Here is a 14797-nt window from a genome sequence, read left to right as displayed (position 1 = left end):
TTCTCTTGATGGACAGTTAATTAAGACCACTCCAATGACCGGCCTACTGTACCTTCAAGGGGGATATTGAGGCCTGTGGCCTTGGAGCTGAGGACCAGCAGAAGGACAAGCTGGAAGCTCCCTGCCAGCCTCATCACCCTCCACTGGTCAATGGAGACAGAGTTGTATAGGAATGTGTTGAAGAAGACCAACAGGCAATCCTTGGACTTTATAAGGCACACTGTACCTGCAGAGCGACGTATAAGAGCACGGTCAACCACTGGTGTTCTTTGAGAGAAAATGAACTATGATGTAAAAGCAGCAAGATAATGGCCTTGTAAGCATCTGCTATAATCGAATGCAGCACCGAGTGAACCGACCAGATGATGAGTTGCAACTCTGCAAATGAACAAGGTGGCCGTGTTTAAATTGGACTCTAAAAATAGCTCTTTAAGCAAAATGGCAGGCTGCCAGGGGAAGCTAAATCGATAAGACTTGAATACCATAAACATTAATCAGTCACAGATACTTCTCAAGTCTTTTTTGCGATAAATCCCATTAAAGGTCTATTCTCTTTTGACAATCTGTTTTCAAATACGCTGTGCTTCAGAGAGATAACAACTTGCTTTATTAATGTGTGTGTGTTTTTCTTAGGAATTCAATGAGGGTTTTACCCAGAAGAGTTTATCAAAGCGTTACTCAATTTCTGAAACGATAACAAATATTAAAGTGTATTCGCAAGAGACCTTCAATTTTAACAACACTTAATCAAAAAGTAAATGTTTTTTTTTAAATGACACAAATGCTTCTTTTACAACGAATGTTATCCTTATTTCATGGTGGGGAAATGTAAGTTTGCACAGACATGGATTCCAGCACATATCTACTGGAAGCAACAGTCAATGGACTTTAAGGCAGAGGACATTTTATATGAATAAAAACATGATGACACTTAAGTGGAGTGCGGTCTTCCACCAAAGCAAGAAATACAGATGTCTATCTGACTTTTTTTGGTTGACAAATAAGAACGTGAACGCTAAGACACTACACAACGTTTGCCCCAATGCAAGGTAACGACCTATAGTGAAAATAAATTTGTTGATAATGAATCCCTATATCACTTTTTAGATTGCACGGAAATGTATTAAATTGTTACTTTGATCATGTCACCACTTTTTAAAAGTTTATTGGAAATTTAGAGGTTGGAAAAAAGGTTGATGACTTACCAACTACAAACCAAACAAAATAAGTAAATTGGCAGATATTTGGCTGCGGTAATAACGGAGAGAAAAAGGGAAATCATGTATTGTCTATTATGACCTTTCACATTTGAATGGCAGTACCACATATGGTACTAATATCCTGTACATGAGAATTGATACCAACGGTACACATTTTCAGACATTTTGTGTGTTACTTTGTTAATAAATGTCATTGGTAATCATTTTGTTATTCAACATTTAGCCCAGAGCTGATAATGACAACTGTGCTGTCCTATTGTTATGTCTTGTTTTCTTGCACTTATGAGTCTGTTTGCCAGCATGCATTCATTTTTGTTTGTTGTATTGTAGATGTGTTGCCGTAGTCAAGAAGTCTATTGGCATTAAGTTGAATGGGCCAGTCTTGTTTTTTGTTGAGCCCCACAAAGTGTTTATACTGAAACCACACACCAACTGTTTGATTGTAATGTGTATCTTACTTGTAGTTTTCATTACGAAATCGGTATGTAAAATCACAAATACTAATCATTGGCATGTATATGGCGTATCCAATATAAATTAATGTTGAGTTAGCGCATTTAAAAAAAAGTGGAGTCAAATTTTTTTGGGCGTGGAAAATTGCAACACTACCCAGTGGCAGGCCGCTATGTTTGCCCGCCAAGTGCTTGAACCGGTACAGAGATTTCAATCGGATGTGACGTCGCGTGCAACAAACGTATCAAAATCTAATTCGCCATACTGTTTGATTTTACGTAAGTCGTTACCCGGTAGTACTGATTGCATTTGGTGGTGACCTATTGGTGTTTAAGGTGAATGTTTGATCAGTTTATCCAAGTTTTTAAATAAATTACACCATCAAATAATGAAAACTAATTCATCCATTAGAGCAGGGGTCCCCAAACTTTTTGACTCGGGGGCCGCATTGGGGTAAGACAGTTTGGCCGGGGGCCGGGCTTTGTGTGTATATATATATATATATATATATATATATATATATATATATATATATATATATATATATATATATATATATATACACTTTAGTATGGGGTACTTATTCTAAGTAACAAAGACTTAATTTAGAGTTATTTGGACACTAGGGGAACATATAAGGGTTAGGGTTACTAAAAAGCAATAATTCTGAGGTTATTGAGGGAAGACTTTTAGTTAATGGCTCACTGGTTGTATAATAAGGCCTAGCAGAATAAGGCATTAATAAGTACTTAATAATGACTAATTAAGAGCCAATATTTTACTAGTTTGCATGTTAATAAGCAACTAATTGAATGAATGTGTTCCCCATACTAAAGTGTTACCATATATATATATATATATATATATATATATATATATATATATATATATATATATATATATATATATATATATATATATATATATATATATATACTACCGTTCAAAAGTTTGGGGTCACATTGAAATGTCCTTATTTTTTAAGGAAAAGCACTGTACTTTTCAATGAAGATAACTTTAAACTAGTCTTAACTTTAAAGAAATACACTCTATACATTGCTAATGTGGTAAATGACTATTCTAGCTGCAAATGTCTGTTTTTTGGTGCAATATCTACATAGGTGTATAGAGGCCCATTTCCAGCAACTATCACTCCAGTGTTCTAATGGTACAATGTGTTTGCTCATTGGCTCAGAAGGCTAATTGATGATTAGAAAACCCTTGTGCAATCATGTTCACACATCTGAAAACAGTTTAGCTCGTTACTGAAGCTACAAAACTGACCTTCCTTTCAGCAGATTGAGTTTTTGGAGCATCACATTTGTGGGGTCAATTAAACGCTCAAAATGGCGAGAAAAAGAGAACTTTCATCTGAAACTCGACAGTCTATTCTTGTTCTTAGAAATGAAGGCTATTCCACAAAATTGTTTGGGTGACCCCAAACTTTTGAACGGTAGTGTATATATATATACATATACAGTATATATATCCATTCATCCATTGTCTACCGCTTTTTCCTTTTGGGGTTGCGGGGGGTGCTAGGGCCTATTAATATATATATATATATATATATATATATATATATATATATACACACTACCGTTCAAAAGTTTGGGGTAACATTGAAATGTCCTTATTTTTTAAGGAAAAGCACTGTACTTTTCAATGAAGATAACTTTAAACTAGTCTTAACTTTAAAGAAATACACTCTATACATTGCTAATGTGGTAAATGACTATTCTAGCTACAAATGTCTGTTTTTTGGTGCAATATCTACATAGGTGTATAGAGGCCCATTTCCAGCAACTATCACTCCAGTGTTCTAATGGTACAATGTGTTTGCTCATTGGCTCAAAAGGCTAATTGATGATTAGAAAACCCTTGTGCAATCATGTTCACACATCTGAAAACAGTTTAGCTTGTTACTGAAGCTACAAAACTGACCTTCCTTTGAGCAGATTGAGTTTCTGGAGCATCACATTTGTGGGGTCAATTAAACGCTCAAAATGGCCAGAAAAAGAGAACTTTCATCTGAAACTCAACAGTCTATTCTTGTTCTTAGAAATGAAGGCTATTCCACAAAATTGTTTGGGTGACCCCAAACTTTTGAACGGTAGTGTGTATATATATATACATATACAGTATATATATCCATTCATCCATTTTCTACCGCTTTTCCCTTTTGGGGTTGCGGGGGGTGCTAGGGCCTATTAATATATATATATATATATATATATATATATATATATATATATATATATATATATATATATATATATATATATATATATATATATATATATATTTATATATATATATATATATATATATATATATATATATATATATATATATATATATATATATATATATATATATATATATACACACACTACCGTTCAAAAGTTTGGGGTCACATTGAAATGTCCTTATTTTTGAAGGAAAAGCACTGTACTTTTCAATGAAGATAACTTTAAACTAGTCTTAACTTTAAAGAAATACACTCTATACATTGCGAATGTGGTAAATGACTATTCCGGCTGCAAATGTCTGTTTTTTGGTGCAATATCTACATAGGTATATAGAGGCCCATTTCCAGCAAATATCACTCCAGTGTTCTAATGGTACAATGTGTTTGCTCATTGGCTCAAAAGGCTAATTGATGATTAGAAAACCCTTGTGCAATCATGTTCACACATCTGAAAGCAGTTTAGCTTGTTACTGAAGCTACAAAACTGACCTTCCTTTCAGCAGATTGAGTTTCTGGAGCATCACATTTGTGGGGTCAATTAAACGCTCAAAATGGCCAGAAAAAGAGAACTTTCATCTGAAACTCGACAGTCTATTCTTGTTCTTAGAAATGAAGGCTATTCCACAAAATTGTTTGGGTGACCCCAAACTTTTGAACGGTAGTGTATATATATATACATATACAGTATATATATCCATTCATCCATTTTCTACCGCTTTTCCCTTTTGGGGTTGCGGGGGGTGCTAGGGCCTATATATATATATATATATATATATATATATATATATATATATATATATATATATATATATATATATACATATATATATATATATATATATATATATATATATATATATATATATAATAACAACTATCACTCCAGTGTTCTAATGTTACAATGTGTTTGCTCATCGGCTCAGAAGGCTAATTGATGATTAGAAAACCCTTGTGCAATCATGTTCACACAGCTGAAAATTGTTTGGGTGACCCCAAACTTTTGAATGGTAGTGTATATCCATTTTCTACCGCTTGTCCCTTTCTGGGGTCGCGGGGGGTGCTGGAGCCTATCTCAGCTGCAATCGGGTGGAAGGCGGGATACACCCTGGACAAGTCGCCACCTCATCGCAGGGCCAACACAGATATATATATATATATATATATATATATATATATATATATATATATATATATATATATATATATATATATATATATATATATATATATATATATATATATAGTACAGGCCAAAAGTTCGGACACACCTTCCCATTCAATGTGTTTTCTTGTCACTGAAGGCATCAAAACTATGAATGAACACATGTGGAGTTATGTACTTAACAAAAAAAGGTAAAATAACTTAAAACATGTTTTGTATTCTAGTTTCTTCAAAATAGCAACCCTTTGCTCTGATTCATCGGCGTTTACTCGAAGCGAGTATGACGATCCTCCTGGTGGGGGGGGGGGGGGGGGGGGGTATTCCTTTATGGATGATGCCTGTGTGTGACTTTGTTTAACGTGGGGAGACTTGTGCACAGACAGTCACTACAGGATCCTTGACAGATCAGGATCAGGGTCCAGTGGCATGGAGTCCAAGACGACTGGGAACCCTTTTCTGCTGCAGCCTTCATCCGCCATCCCAGCCATTGTGACGCTCCATAGGGTTAGCAATCATCCTCCGCCTGTTCCACCGTTGAGGTCTTGGGTTGTTATTTTCCCATAACTGGGCCCACATGGATGTGGGATACCCTTTGCTCTGATAACTGCTTTGCACACTCTTGGCATTCTCTGGATGAGCTTCAAGAGGTAGTCACCTAAAATGGTTTTCACTTCACATTTGTGCCTTATCAGGGTTGATTAGGGGAATTTGTTGCTTTATAAATGGGGTTGGGACCATCACTTGTGTTGTGAATGAGAAGGCGTGTCTAACCTTTTGTCCTGTACTATACATATATATATATATATTTATATATATATATATATATATATATATATATATATATATATATATATATATATATATATACATATATATATATATATATGTCTTAATTAGATTATCCAAAAAAATAGTGCTCGTTACCGTGGTAGAGCGTAATATGTATGTGTGGGAAAAAATCACAAAACTATTTCATCTCTACAGGCCTGTTTCATGAGGGGTTTTCCTCAATCCTCAGGAGATTTTTTTTTTTTTTAAATCTCCTGAGGATTGAGGAAAACCCCTCATGAAACAGGCCTGTAGAGATGAAATAGTCTTGTGATTTTTCCCCACACATACATACATATATATATATATACATATATATATGTATATATATATATATATATATATATATATATATATATATATATATATATATATATATATATATATATATATATATATATATATATTTCTCGCGTACTAATTGACGGAAAGAGTGCGCACTTGCCGATGATGTTACATTATCGGTGGAAAATACATTTTTAGACAATATGATTTGCCTGAGCGGCTAGGAGACACCGAGAGTAACAAGCGGTAGAAAATGAATTAGAAAGGACAGATTTGAAAAAAATAATAATTGAAAAAAAAATATATATATTTTTTTTTTAACCTGGGACTTCCCGCGCACCGTATTTTGGGGACTCCTGCATTAGAGGGTTTAAACATTAATGATGAAATAACACTGTTTTAAATAACATTTTAGCAAAAACAAATTAGGCAATTTACTCTGTCAACTTAAAAGTTGCATATTACACCATTTCTAAAGTGACTCCCAGAAGTGCTATGGTGGACTATTTCCACTTTTTTTTATTCTGCACCAAACGTAACAAATGTCTTATATCACAGACAGCAACATGACATTAAGGAGTGGAGTGGAGCAGGAGGATGCAAACTGTTAGAAACACACAGCTATGGGAGCTACAGACATGTGAGCACCCTTTGAGTAAACACAAGGAAAACTGACGAAACAAGAGGAAAATTTGACACGAAATGCTGCCACACAAGCCACAAAGTTATTGTTTCAAAATCAACAGTACATTTCCTGCAATTGGGTGTATATTTACAATATAATTTACCTGATTTGTTCTCGTCTACTCACCTCCTTTGGCTGTCTTTTTGACACTAACAGGTCCCAAGTAAGTAATTTTCAGTTTTTTTTATTAAATAACTTACTAACATTATTGTCATTGAAAATGTAAATTATATAATATGCATGCAAAGAAGCTGGAAAACATTTCAGAGGAAAAAATTGCACTGTTATGCAAAATACAAGTGTCTACTCCAGTGGACAGTGGCCTTTAGGAGGTTCAAACGCCAATGCAAGGATCTGCCAAGGTAAACTCAGGGTTGTGAGCACTCTTTAAGAAAAAAGAGGAACATTGAGGAGAAAAAAGAGGAACATGTTTTACCAGCACAAAGTGCTGCCATACAAACCCCGAAAGAAACTTACGAACATTGGGCCCCATTCAGCAATAAGTTCCTAACTTTACCTCTTATCTTTCTTCCTAAGTGATTTCCTAAGAGGAGTCCATTCAAATTCATGACGTGTTCTTAAACGGCCAAATTGTTCCCTCCTGGTGTTCTTAAAATGCTGAATGCTAAACTTTTAGCTTGTGCAAGTCTATCATAATTTGCATATAAACACGCCCTTTGCCCCCCAATATGCATATGTAAGCACCCTTTATTCCAAAATTTGCATCGGTAAACGCCCTTAATTCCCCATAAAAGGGCACAATTCCTTCGGAGAAGCCAAACATCAGACACACGGAGAAAACACAAACAGATTACAGAAGAGAAATTTGTATTATCCCACGGGGGATATACATAATGTCAAAACATAAGTTTAAGAAAGGGGGGACTGCTGAGGTAGCCCCGAAGTGGAAGAAAAACTGGTTTGGTTCAGAAATTGAGGTTCTACTGCAGGAAGTAGGGAAAAACTAACTAGTGATCCTCAGCAGTGCAAACTCGGGGTTTAAGGGCACATATAAAGCTAAGATCTGGGGCACTATAACCGATGCAGTAAACATGGTGTCAAGCGGCGAGGTCCGCACAGTTGAGGACATTAAAAAGAAATGGTTCGACCTAAAATCTGACTCCAAAAAGAAAATTGCCCAGTACAGAAGGGAGACCCAGGCTACAGGAGGTCAGTACAAGCTTTTTCCCTTTTGGGCTACTTATCTTACATTTAGGCTACTGCTTGAAGTGTATGGAACATGTACTGTATTGTGTGAACTGTAGGGCAGACTATAATAATAATAATAATAATAATATATAAATCAACGCCCCGGTAATTGATGATTGTGTGTGTGTGTGTGTGTGTGTGTGTGTGTGTGTGTGTGTGTCGTGTGTGTGTGTGTGTGTGTGTGTGTGTGTGTGTGTGTGTGTGTGTGTATATTGCTCATTTGCTATATGTCTGTCTGTTTTATCCATATCTATCTCGATCTATCTATCTATCTATCTATCTATCTATCTATCTATCTATCTATATATCTATCTATCTATCTATCTATCTATCTATCTATGTATCTATCTTTATATCTCTATCTTTCTATATCTATCTCTATCTATATATCTATCTATCTATCTATGTATCTATCTATATATATATATCTTTATCTATCTATCTATGATATTAATGTAACATTATACAATAGCAGTGAGGGAACTTGTCACACTTAAGAAGAAATAGGCCAACCTAAGAGTGCTTTGGAGCATTCGTAAATTTTGTTCTTACCTACAAACAAATCCCAGCTAAGAAAACATTGGTGAATACAAAAATATCCTTAAAAACTTCATAAGTGGGCCTAAGAACAAAATGTGTTCTTAAGAACGGTTGCTGAATGGGGCCCAGTATTATCATTGAAAATATAATATACAATTCTAGAACATGCATGCAAAGAAATGAGAAAAACGTTTCCCATTTGGCAACGCTATCCTGTAGTCACGCCCAATGGGGTAATGTACTTCCGGTGTTGTGACCTCTGTTTACAATTCGTCGTGTCCAAGATATACCTTCTCGCTGGCTACTATTAAATACTCTAGAACAGAGGTGTCAAACTAATTTTAGCTGAGGGGCCGCATGGAAGAAAATCTGTGCACACGCGGGCCGCACTATTAAAATCATGGCATTAAAACAAAAAAATAAAGACAACTTTAGGTTGTTTTCTTTGTCTTACTTTGGCCAAAAATAGAACAAACACATTCTGAAACTATTGCAATAAAAATAAAGTAAAGTTTAGATCCATGAAGAAAAGAAGAAAGTGAATGATTGTTTATAACTGAATACATTTACATATGCATAAACATGTGTTTTCTCTTGCATTATTTTTTAAAATAAATTAAGTAATGTTTCTGACAACTTTTTTCCAAAACACAATATAGAATGTGAGATACAACAGGATAATGCATACATTTATCATTTGTTTTCAAAACAGTTACAACAACGCAGGACCCCAACAATCTACTGTGGGACCCCATTTTTATGACTTGATAGGGTCCCTGGGACTCCATTTTGTAAAAATCTCTAGCACCAACACTGATGGAGTAGTTGTGCGTGCAAAACAGCAGCAGGCGGCTGTGGCCTGCGGGCCGGTTCTTATTCTAATCAAATATCATCCCGGGGGCAATAGATCATTCATTCGCGGGCCGGAACTGGCCCGCGGGCCTTGACTTTGACACCCTGTTATAGAACTTCAACTGGTTCGAAATTAACAGTATTCGGATTGTAATCATCCAAATATGATTAGCAGCAAAAAAGACAGTTGTCAACATTGTGGCTCAGAGCGAACGGAGGGGACAATATATACGCTAGCTCGCTGGTTAGCTAGCTAGCTGCCTTGTTTTGGTGCTCCTGGTTGTCTTCCCGTTCTGTAATTCAGTGCGGCGTTTAGGCAATAGGAACAGCAAACCTGCGGCTGAAGCGAGCATTCAACACATTTTGTTTAAATCTTCTTTTTCATTGATATTTCATTTAAAAAAAAACGAGGAAGTAATATTTTGGATGTTTAAAAACACGGATTTCCGAATGTCACATGCCTAAGTGCTAACATTGCAGTCGCATTTGAACAGCAACATCGTGCTAAGTCAGCCTCGCTGACTGACTGATAGCAGAGATCCAGGTTTTATTGTAAGAGGTGTAGCAAGGGTTCCCTGGGGTTTCCGGACCATAGGGCGCACCGGATTATAAGGCGCACTGCCGATGAGCGGGTCTAGTCAGGTCTGTCTTCATACAAAAGGTGCACCGGATTATAGGGCGCATTAAAGGGGTGATATTATTATAATTTTTTTCTAAATTGAAAACACTTCCTTATGGTCTACATAACATGTAATTGTGGTTCTTTGGTCAAAATGTTGCATAGATGATGTTTTACAGACCATCTTCAAGCTGCTTTCTCACAGTCGCTTCAGGATGCGCCGTTTTGTGGGCGGTCTTATTTTGATTGATTGATTGATTGATTGATTGAGACTTTTATTAGTAGATTGCACAGTACAGTACATATTCCGTACAATTGATCACTAAATGGTAACACCCGAATACGTTTTCAACTTGTTTAAGTCGGGTCCACGTTAATCAATTCTTGGTATAAATATATACTATCAGCATAATACAGTCATCACACAAGTTAATCATCATCAGAGTATATACATTGAATTATTTACATTATTTACAATCCGGGGGTGGGATGTGGAGGGGGTTGGGGCGGGGGGGGTTACGTTTGGTTGATATCAGCACTTCAGTCATCAACAATTATATCATCTGAGAAATGGACATTGAAACAGTGTAGGTCTGACTTCGTAGGATATGTACAGCGAGCAGTGAACATAGTGAGCTCAGAAAGCATAAGAATAAGTATATACATTTGATTATTTACATTTGATTATTTACAATCCGGGGAGGTGGGATGTGGTGAGGGGAGGGTCTAGGGTTGTAGTTGCCTGGATGTGTTCTTTTAGTGTGGTTTTGAAGGAGGGTAGAGATGCACTTTCTTTTACAGCTATTGGGAGTGCATTCCATATTGATTTGGCATAGAAGGAGAATGAGTTAAGACCTTTGTTATATCGGAATCTGAGTTTAACATGGTTTGTGGAGCTCCCCAATTTACGTGGCTCACCTACAGTAGCGTCTTTTTTCAATCATCTTTGTTGTAGCGGTGTAGTGTGCAAGGACGGGAATGGAAAAGTGTCAAAAGATGGAGCTAAGTGTTTTAATGACATTCAGACTTTACTTAAATCAATAACGGAGGAGCATCCCCTCATCCGTGGCTCACTAGTGCAATAACAACGTCGGAAATGCGTCCCGTGAAAAACTATACAACCGGAACTCTCTAATAACTAAAGTTCCTTGGGTGAATAATGTAAACTTACTACGCCGGTATGTTTTAGCGCTTTCATGGCGAGTTTACTGACAGATATAAGTAAGAACTTTACAATACTTTATATTAAAAATGGCAACATCGGTTAAAAAAAAAAGTGCCAGGGGCAGAAAGCCAACTGCATGCAAAGTAACTATATATATATATATATATATATATATATATATATATATATATATATATATATATATATATATATATATATATATATATATATATATACATATATATATATACACATATATATATATATATACATACATATATATATATATATATATATATATATATATGTATGTATGTATGTATATATATATATATATATATATATATATATATATATATATATATATATATATATATATATATATATATATATATATATATATATACATACATATATATATATATATATATATATATATATATATATATATATATATATATATATATATGTAGTGTGTGTGTGAGTATTATAATAAAATAATGATATGCAGTTAATTGTTATTATAATTGAATATTAAGAGTATGTGAAAGTTCAACTCCCACCTTGTTAATTCCTTGACGACCTCTTTAGAGCTTTGTAATCAATCAAAAATATCAAGCAGCAAAAAGTCAAACATGGATACGTGTGGAGAGAGTGTTTTGCAATTTCCCATCATGCCTTGCGATGGATTTAAATGGGTGTAATTTTGATTGTGTTTGGTAATGGGATGTTTTTTTTATAGTATCCAGAAAATTCAGTTAGCAGGTTGTGTTATGTGTGACCATATGTGTTGACTTTTTGTGCTTTTTGAATTTTTTTGTTCTGCAGCATGACTAGGAAAGGTTGTCTGGATTGAGTCATATAAGTAAATGATGTGCATGAGATGCCATGAAAGTACACATCATGGTCACTCACCTGGGTTTCTCACATTGTTCATGTGATGGTGACACTGAGCCACATGCCAGGCTCCTGGGCATTTAAGTTTTGTATGAAAACACCCCGCAAGGCAATGGAGCTTATTGAATTATTGAACTTGTGCCGTCGTCTCACGGGTTGAATTGACTAAATTGAAGATGCCGACAGTCCGTGGTTTGGACTTTTTCAATTTAGTTTCGGTTTAAGAAAACTAAACAAACTCTTACGAAGCATCAGCAGTATTTCCCCCCATTGTTGCTGTTGTAGAAGTACACAACAGAACACTTGTCACAGTCATGACCCTGTTAGTTTTTTTTTCACTGGCAAGCATGTCTGGTGACATGGAATGCTTATTGTAAATCCAACTGGCACAAAGGCTGAGCTGCTGTCTGCTGCGATGACTAGATCCAAGATGGCAGACTATAAATTGGCTTAAGCCCATCAGTGTTTCACGGCTTAGTTCTCGCAGTGCGGAGTCTGCGGCGGCAGCCCTGGCAGTGCCAAATGGCTTCACCCTGCATCTAATCCCGCTATCAGGAGAATAAAGACAGGGATGTCCAGCAGTCATGGAGTATGCTGCTTAACAATGACTGAGTGCAACTTGTAAAGACACAAGTCGGCGCGCGCTACCTCATCTAAGTGAACCAGGGTGATGTGGTAATTGGTGTCGACTAGATTCAGGAATAAGCTGCTTAAATTTAGAATCAATTAAACAAATTGAAAGAGAATTATATGCAATAGGAACTTGTTGTGATTATCTTTCTCTGGATTAAACTGTTGGGAAAAAAGGCTGGTTAGATGCTTGTTGCAGTGTAGTAAACACACATTTTCATGCTGCAATAATGCTGTAAGCTGCTTTCATTCTTAGTCTAGTACTATTGTAAACCGCAGGCTCAGATGCAGGCCCACACACAGCTTTTGGATAGTCCATGCATCGCCAGCATAATAGTAACGACGAGCCCTAATGCCTCAGGAGGGGTTCTGCAGAATGTTCACAATTCTAAACATCGGCATGAGATGTTAAGACCTGACGCGCAAATGCCCGTTGATTCCGCGCGTACACAAAAACAAACAAGACGGTGGCGATTGACACTGACTTGCACAAATCCAGTATTTGCACTTTGGAAGGGCTAATTACTTTTTTATACGGATCGACAGAGCTGCCACTTTAATGATAACTCAAGCAAAGCTGACACATACCTTGAAAGCAAAAAGGTGGAATGTAAAGAGAAAACATGTATATTCTGAGTGATGCAGCACCTGAAGACATGGCAGATTGTGGCCTTAATGAACAGGATTGTACCTCATAAGCCAGGGCCTAAAAAGTGTGGCTGCGACACATCTAATCCTTGCTCACTCATGTTTTGAAGACTAAAGCACAAGCTACATAGTGTCTGATATTATTGGTATGTGCAAACACAATTAGGAAGTAAAGATCTGATAAGAAGTACTTACTAAGTCTCGAGTCATTCTACATCATCCAGTGTATGGGGGACAGCTAAAATTCCATAGACAAATCTTGGGACGGGACAATCAAGAGGAGTATTCCAACTTCTCTCTCTGAACTAACACATCTGACATGCCGTTCCTGCTCCACCTCACTGGCCTGCCCCCTTTCCAACACGCCTCCCGCCCGCCCTTCCGCTGGGACACCCTATAGGGGGTGGCAGGACAGTCGCTCAAGTGACATATGTCGCCAAAGCCTCTCACTTGGGGACAGAGGCTCTCTGAGCCTGTGACAATGACTGGGACAAAGCATGCACTGCGGGGGGTTCTCGGCGAGCATGAAAGAGGAAGTACAAACATTTCTTTCCCTACTTTTTTCTTTTTTTTATATATATCCAGATCCTTCCATCACGCCTTCCACAAACTATGCACGGCCATTTACACCGAGTTCACGATTTCAATGCAATGTGTCTGAGCTCCATTGAAGGAGAAGGGAGTCATCCTCTTTTGGAAGATCAGAGCTTTTGTGGGAGGGAACTCTCTTTGCCTTGACCTGCTCCAGGCTACTTGTACAGTAACTGGAGGAATGGGAGCACATAACTCAAATACAAATGATGTTGTTGTGCCTTGGTACTTTTTGTAGTCTATCTCGACTCTTAAGCATATTAACACCAACATTATCTCAAGACGACCCTGGCCATAAGACAGGACCTGTTTTATGAAAACTAAATTTTTTTTTTTCAGTATCAGTGAAATGAAACTTGATCATTTTTAGCTGCCTGATAGTTATTGACTGACACTGACACCTTAACTCCTCCTTAACTTGCAAGTTCTTTGAAAAGCTCTGACTTGCTTGTGTAGAAGTGGTTTAAATACAGTATATGATGCCTTGAACATACAGTGTAAACTGTGAATATAAGACATGTCTTTTTCATATATTGTCCTTAGGAAAACATGTTTTATATTCAATGCAGTAGTTAATGAAATGTAGCATCAACTTTAACACTGAATAGCACCAAGGCTGAAACATACAGTACAGGCCAAAAGTTTGGACACACTTTCTCATTTCAATGTGTTTTCTTTATTTTCATGACTATTTACATTGTAGATTGTCACTGAAGGCATTAAAACTATGACACCTGTGAAGTAAAAACCCTTTCAGGTGAC

General features: G+C 36.5%; 1 pseudogene; it reads right to left on the bottom strand.

Moving 5' to 3' along the window:
• The window catches only part of LOC133654204 (neural cell adhesion molecule L1-like protein), a 128965-nt pseudogene extending 115199 nt beyond the window's left edge, over positions 1–13766 (bottom strand).
• Between the last annotated feature and the right edge of the window lie 1031 nt (positions 13767–14797).

The sequence above is a fragment of the Entelurus aequoreus genome, linkage group LG07, assembly GCF_033978785.1.
Source record: "Entelurus aequoreus isolate RoL-2023_Sb linkage group LG07, RoL_Eaeq_v1.1, whole genome shotgun sequence".
Classification (NCBI taxonomy): domain Eukaryota; kingdom Metazoa; phylum Chordata; class Actinopteri; order Syngnathiformes; family Syngnathidae; genus Entelurus; species Entelurus aequoreus.
Note: the sequence above shows the minus strand (reverse complement) of the source record. Positions and strands in the feature narration are given on the sequence as shown.